Below are 6,033 nucleotides of genomic sequence, written 5' to 3'. Positions count from 1 at the left end.
TTAAAAAAGTGTCACACTTGATCTTGACGAAAAAAGGTGTGAAATGTAAATGTCACGGCTAGAAATCCAGAAACTTATTAGATCTTTAAAGGAACACTGTGAATGAATACGACCATCTGTTTTTTCAGTTTTTGGCTAACAAACAGGAGTTCAGTCTTTTCTCCCTGCACTATGTGGGTGTGAATACATACTGTACAGCACTTTGGCACCGTATCAAACCCTTCAAACATAAAAATAGAGAATGTAATATTTAGCCGACGGGTTAGCGCTCTGATCATATGGTATTAATAGTCAACAGGGTCAGCAATGACTTCACGTCGCAGCATCAATCTGGATTACCACGTTGACCTCATAAACTTTTCAGCACCGTCTGCCTCTTGAGGCAGAGAGAGAGAGAGAGAGAGAGTATGTGTTTCCTGCCTGGTGTGTTAATTCCTTTATACCTACAGCATCTTCTCCCTCGTCTGTCGATCTAAGAATAAAAATACAACTACACCATACGTGTGTGTGTGTGTGTGTGTGTCGCCTTTAATTAGACGCAGCGTCGCGCAAAAACGTCATACTCTTAACGGCGTATTACCTAAGACTCCGTTTGTCACATTTGTGAAATGAAAATCATCTCAGGTAGTCGTGGCATGACACGACAGCAGCCTGAGAGTTCAGTCACAGCGGCTTTTTATAAACTGCAATGTTTTGGACTGAAACTGATTCATATCGACGAGGTAAAATAAGCAAAAATAAACCTGTGCGATGCTTTCACGTATATATGTTCAAATGTGGTGAACTTTGACATGCATTTCCTCATACTGTCATGCTTGTTCTGTCCTTTTTTTTACCTACTGTATGTGCTCATAGCAGAGTCACACTATTGACTAATTGCAAACTGTCATATCAGTGCTGATCTAAATTCCATGAAAAAGTCTCATTTGAGTATATTTTTAGTATTGTTTAATCTGCTACAGCGTGTCACAGCATCCAGTTTTCTATAATCTTGCCCAGTAAAGCTTTCCTCTTCATGTCCGTCTTGCTATGAACAAAACCAGACACCACCAGCAGCAGCAGCAGTGGTAGTCACTACGTCACCAAGCTTACAGCACACCACCTATTTTAGGAGGACGTGCACATAAATTTGGCAAACCGCTTTCTGGTCCAACTAGGCACAAAGTCAGGCACACGTAGCATAAAAAAGACTTTAAAGGGGACTTATCATGCACATTTCCAGCCTCTATATTTATATTCTGGAGCTCTACTGGAACATCTTTGAGTGATTTACACTTCAAAAAACTCCTTTTTTATCTTCTACTGGCTCTTTATGCAGCCTCTCAGTTCAGCCTCTGTCTGAAACAGGCCGTTTTAGCTCCTGTCGCTTTAAGGCCCCTCTCTTAATGAGCCCATTCTGCTCTGATTGATTAACTTCTGGATGATTTCCCTTCTTTTTCTCATTCTTTACTCAAAATGGAAAGTTCTCACACACATCCGTACATGTTGGAACCTGAATCCGATTCAAAAGTAGACGTGAACAACACAGAAAACAACCATAGGCCACAAAAGAAGCCTTCAGAGCAGAATGAAGCTTTTTTTTACATACATTCACCTCAAGTTTTGAAATGTTGACCATGTTTAATATAAACATTTGACATTGTAACTATAAAAATCACAAAAAGCATGATATATATATCCCGCTGAATCCTTTTTTTTTTTTTTCAGCACGTCATGTCATTTCGCAACTGATTCATATACATCAGTCTGACGCTGTTTCCCTTTCTTTTCTACTCATTGCTGCTGACACTGACGCCACCGGCAACATACTGGTTTTACTACACTACAAAATATATATAGGCCTACAACCACGTACGTGCTTCACAAGCAGAGGTCAAAGCAGCGGCAGCCGTGCATTTTCACACGACTCAAAACCACAAGAAAACCAGAACTAAAAACATGAAGTAGCGCTCCGGGGCTGCGAGCTCTGACATACTTTACATGTCACATATTTTATACGGTAGTACAGTGTGGTGGGAGGTTGTGTAAGCCATGAAACCGGAAACCGGCATCTAGTTTATTATAAAACGTAGCTACAAATACCTTAAATTCCAACATTTCTACTTATCTTTGGGATGAACCATTTTTTTCACTTTCCTTTCCTGAGAACAGGTGTTTCATGTTTGTATAACTCAACCTCATTGTCCCAGATCTCATTTTATCTGTAAACCCTGAATTTGTTCTATCAGCAGCAGGTAAAAACGTGTCATTTCGTCATTTTCAAAGGTTTCCACTGTGAGGCCGGCTGCGTATCTCAGCAGGGGAGCACCATTTGGTTGCTTATTAACCATTTTTATGACTTTTACAGCTGACTGATATTCACCATGACACCTTGTTTATACAACAAACAAACCCGCACACACAGGCAGGTCGTGAAGGATCTCCTGACTGGAAAATTGACACGAAGGTGTTTTTAGGGCTTCCCTCAAGATAATGTATAACCATAGATTAACAAAATCACACACACACGCTTACCACATACTCTCTTGCCGCACAATGACAGGAGAGGCGGAAGTTTCTAGATCACTCACAGCAGTTATACCACACGTACTCATATTTCCTGTTGTACAATTCATTTCGGGTAAGGCCACGAACGTTCAGGATGCCAACATGCAGACTGAAACATCAGATTCTCGATCTCGATATTTCACAATTTTTTTTCTAAGCTCGTCAGGAAATGGGTGTTTCGAAGAAAAGAGAAAGTAGAAGTCCTTTAGTTCTGAGCAGAAGAAACTGGAAGTTTCTATATTACAACAGTCACAGCCTTTTAGCTGGAAATGGCAGGAAATGACTGCTGAAGGAAGGAAATAAATAAATAATAAATAAATAAAGAAGACTACGATACTAACATTACAGCTGATGGTGTTACTACTAGTCATGTTTATCTGATTTGTATAATCCAAAATCATGATATTCTGCCTAAAATCTTTTGTTTCTGAGTGTGAGTCACCCTTCTGCAAAGTTGAAAAGTGTCTGTAAACAGTTTGTAGTTGGTTCATTTACAGAGAAGAGCAGCTCGTGTGTCTATGAATGTTTTTACAAGTTTTCGTGGATGTTTTTTTTTTCCTATCCCGAATTGAAAACAGCTGCTATTCTCAGGAATGATGAAACTATTTTACTTTTAGCATCCCAAATCAATGACAGCTTTTGTGGCAGCTCAAGCTAAAGGACGAGGAGAAACTGTCCAAAAAAAACCTGAACGGTGAGAAGGAAAATGGGAAAAAAACCTCAGGAGACAAACTTCAAAAAGAGAAAAATAGCCTCACTGTCTCTAACAGTACTTCCATTTTTAAAAAAAGCCCGTCATTATCCCTCATAAAAACATTGAAATTAACTTTGATGCGGCTCACAAATAAAAACACACAGCACAGAGAGTCGACTGCTACTATGAGTCTACTGTTCAGAGCTCAAATACCTGCATGTACAACGGTGTTTCTACAGAAACTGAAGGATTAATTGTTCCTTCATGTGTTGAGAAAATCCCCCGACTTCTTAAGTGAAATAAACCATTTTAAAACCTGTTGAATTAGCTAAAAATACATCGTCATAAAGCTGAAAACAGACAGAGGTAAGTTTGTCTTTGCTCTTGTGTTGTGAATTTTGAGATAATTACTTTATATGAACTTTTATAATGTGACTACTGCTCCTGCATGTTGCATTACTGCAATTACTTAAAACTAATATTACTAATACTACTAAAACTACTACTACTGGTTTTATTAAAGCCGTCAGTTTGGGTCGGTATGTAGCACCAACACAATACAGGTTAATGTTACCTAGAAAGCCACTGGAGACAAGAGGTTGTTTTGACCCAGTTTTAGTGTTTTTATGTTATTTAATCTACTCAACACTTTTTAAATGTACGTGTCACACTTTGTTATTGATTTTTGATAACTTGTGTGTCTTTTAAAGGTCATATGCACATCGTTTTGTACAAGAAACAATACATTTGTGACGGCTTTTACTTCAACTTGTCGTGTGTGACTTTGGGTCAAACAGGGTTAACTTCACCAATCTCTTGTTTTGACCCTGGTGTTATTTTTCATTTACACACTAAAAATCACTGGTTTCAAATTCTACACAGTTGTGGTCAATAAAGCACCAAAAACTAACTGAATGCAACGGTTGTTTTGACCCTGCGTCGGTGTTATTGGATTGGGTTAAAAATATGGTTATTTTGACCTAACAAGCCCACGTTTTATCTTAAAATAGTCACAGATTTATTGTCAGCCGTACAAAACGACACGCATGTGACATTCAAAAGTACATATTCATCCTTGTTACTTTCCTTGTGATTTCATTTAACTGTACACAGGGCCGCTGCTGTAAAAGAGCCAACCTATCCCGTATAAACAAAGGTTATTAACAACCAACAACAAACAGTGTTTAAGTGTAAGTTTAAAAAAGAGCTTGAGTAGATTATAACTATATTTGCAACCACCAGCTTTCAGTTTAGGCAAATAACCTAATAAAAATATAAGAAATAACACTAAAACTGGGTCAAAACAACACTTTGTCTTGAATGGTTTTCTACCCATGAGTACTAACATAAAGATAATATAACTTCACCACTTCAGCAAAACTATAGTGTGTTAATACCATAAAAGACAACTTGTACTACTTTAAGCACTGCTCAAATACTATTTCCACTATATCTACACAACTACGACCACTACTAATAATATAATAATGTATTTTTAAGGTAAAAACGCTTCACTCATCTGCTCTTTGGAAGAAATGGAAGGAAATCCCCCGTCTGTGTCAGCAGGCGAGAAAACAAGATTAACTGATTAAGACTAATTAAGACGCAGCGTATCCACATGGATCAGATTAGAGCTGCTTTACTACTGCGAAATGTTTTTATCACACCGGTCGAACTAAAACATGCAAAAAAAATATATAGTTTCACCTACCAGCTGAGCATCCGGATAATTTCACTTCTTGGGGGAAATGTTTAAATAAAGTTTTTAAAAGTGTCTTACTAATCAAAATGATCATAATATCAAGAAAAGGGACACACACACACACACACCTTCATCATCCAGCCAGCTCTTTGTCTCTGAGTCTATAACCTCATAGTTTTATACCCCGGCTGGTGAGATGGAACCACAGAATAAATAACCGTGTGTGTGTGTCATTCAGCTTGAACGGCGTTATTCACTCGTTAGTGTGGAAGGTCTGGAATTAGAATCCACAGCGGTGTCAAAACAGGGAGGGAGGATGGAGAGGAAAGGAGAGAAGGAAAGAGGGAAGGAGGGAGGAAGAGAGGGCAGATATGATCTTTATCTGTATGTATTTGTTGGTACGAATTTAAAGAGATGTGAGAAAAAAAATATAGAGTGATGTAACGCAGGAAGGAAAGAAATGGAAGAAGGAAGGTGTGGAGAGTTGAGGAGGTAAGGAAGAAAGGAGTGAGGAAGAAAGAAAGGTAAAGAGGGATAGGTGGAGGAACAGGAAAGGAGAGGAAGGAAGAGAAAACGGCAATATAATGATGGAGAGATGGAAAAGGTGAGGTAATAGAGAGGGAGGAAAGAAAAAAGGTTAGAGGGAAAGAGGGAAGATGTAGAAGAAGGGATGAAAGGAAATAAATAAAACAGAATGAAGGAGAGAGTGAAGAAAGAGGAAATATGGTGAAGGTGATGATGGAGGGATGAGGATGAAAAGGGAGAGAAGAAAAGAAAGAAGGATAGAGTGAACGATGGATGGGAAGAAAGAGACGGGAGGGAAGAGGTAAGAAAAAAGAAAAGAGAAGATCATGGGAGGATGAAAGATGGATGCTAAAGGAGGTGAAGAAAAGACGAGCAGTTACAGATGATGATGGAGGAGTGGGAAAGGGAAGGGTGGAAGAAGGAAAAGAGGGAGGAAGAAGAGAAAGAAGGGATGAGTGAACATATGGAGGAGAGAAAAGGGAGGAGGAAATAACATAAGGAGAAAAGGAAGATAGAGGGAGGAAGAGGTAAAAGAGGGGGATCAAAGGAAAGAAAAAACAGGAAG

Source organism: Thunnus maccoyii, chromosome 17 (genome assembly GCF_910596095.1).
Source record: "Thunnus maccoyii chromosome 17, fThuMac1.1, whole genome shotgun sequence".
NCBI classification, from domain to species: Eukaryota; Metazoa; Chordata; class Actinopteri; order Scombriformes; family Scombridae; genus Thunnus; species Thunnus maccoyii.
This window is presented reverse-complemented; position numbering follows the sequence as displayed.